The sequence below is a fragment of the Octodon degus genome, unplaced genomic scaffold (assembly GCF_000260255.1).
Source record: "Octodon degus isolate 3935 unplaced genomic scaffold, OctDeg1.0 scaffold00202, whole genome shotgun sequence".
In the NCBI taxonomy this organism is placed as follows: domain Eukaryota; kingdom Metazoa; phylum Chordata; class Mammalia; order Rodentia; family Octodontidae; genus Octodon; species Octodon degus.
Window position 1 is genome coordinate 4209210 of NW_004524778.1, and position 1852 is coordinate 4211061.

Here is a 1852-nt window from a genome sequence, read left to right on the forward strand (position 1 = left end):
TAGCTCATTTTATTTTGACCCTTAAGAAAAAGCTTCATGATTTGCTCACCAGATATTTTATTTCATAGATATTAAATTAGTATGAACTATTAAAGGTTAAACATGCATCACAAATATGCACATTGGAAAATTTCATCAAGAATAAATGTAAATTCATTTAATATTCTGCATATTATAAAATAAAATATGTTATGCCATGAATCTACAATAATAAAATACTTTATTAGCAATAATTTTTAAATATTAAAGCATGTACTTAATACATTGATGTACAACTGTGAACCTATAGATATGACTCAACTAAGTCAAGTAAATTTATTGCATATTGTATTAGTCAAATTTTCAGTGTTGTGATATAATACCCAGTACTTACAATTTAGGAAAAGATGGGTTCAACAGAAGTCAAATGTCCAGGGGATTTAATACATAGTTGGCTGGCTTCAGTGGAGACACCTAGCAGAAGACATTGTAGAGAAAATTGGTTTACTACAGGCAGCTGTAAAGCAAAGCAGGGGAGTGCTGGCCCTGCCCCCGAGTGGGATGAGCCAGCCACTGAGACTGGGCATGATAGAACTTGCCTGTAATCCCAGTGCTTGGGAGGCTGAAAACAGGAGGATCACTATGAGTCCGAGCTGTGTAGTAAGACCATGTAGACAAGGTTTAAATACATTAAAAAAAAAAACAGCAAAGCAGGGGAACAGTATCAGGAAAGGGATAAATATGTTGGATCTAAGATCGTGTCTCATGACCCACCAAGAAGTATGTTCCAGAAGTCCCCTGTGTAGTTCCAAAAAAACCCAATACTCAAATGTTTTGCCATAATTCACTAATATATACAAGCTCATAACCCCATTTAACATAACACAACTATTTGCATAAATTAAGTACAATTGTCCTTTCCTGAAGTCCCAATAGTTCTAACATTTTTAAATAGTTCAAGTCCATATTTTCTCCTGAGACTCAAGGCTCTTAACTGTAAATCTCTAAAACATCAAAAGAAAGTGGAAAAATTCACAAGGCAGAAAAGCAGTCCTGTAGAAAGACAGAGGAATAAGGGAGTTGAAGAGTGTAGGACCAAAGTAAGGCTGAAGTACAGCAGGGTGTACATACATTATGTACCTTCATATCTGACATCTGGGCCCATGGTAAAAACATGTGAGTCCAAAAATGCTTCAACTCACCCACCCTTATGCACGTGCCTTTTGTAGCTCTCATAGCCTCTTTTCTGGGCTGCTTTCACTCGTAGCTGGCATCTTTGCTTAGCACACAGTCTGTGTTCCTGGCATCCCCACACACTGTGGTCTTCACTGAATCTTCAGCTTTACTCATACTGCTTCCTGCACTGCCCCCTCAATGGCTCCTTTGCTGTCCTTCTGGGCCATCCTTTGAAATCTGGCTGGAATCCTTCTTGATGCTACCAATATTTTATTTAGCATACTGGTAAGTTCAGGATCATAAAGACAAATACCAAGATTTGTTGTCAATGGAAGGAATACCAAAGCCTTCTTGTACTATGGCATAGTTGATATCTGAGTGAATGGTAGAGTTCTGTGAAATAGATCAGTGGAACCAAATCCTTAGGGCTTCCTTTTTGAGCATGGATACTAGGGACCCTTTTCTAAAAACAAGGGGTATACTTTATGTTATTGAGCCAGTGTTGGGCGAGGTCTTGCTGATTCCTGAGATGTTCTCAAGCTATCTTTCATTTCATCACTGTAAAAAAAAAATTCCCCTTAATGAATAGATCTTATTTCTAGCAAACATTTTCTTAGGCACTCAGTTTAATTGCAAAAATTTAAGTTTTACAAATATTTCTCCTTTACTATGTGTCTACAATTCTCACTATAAGTCT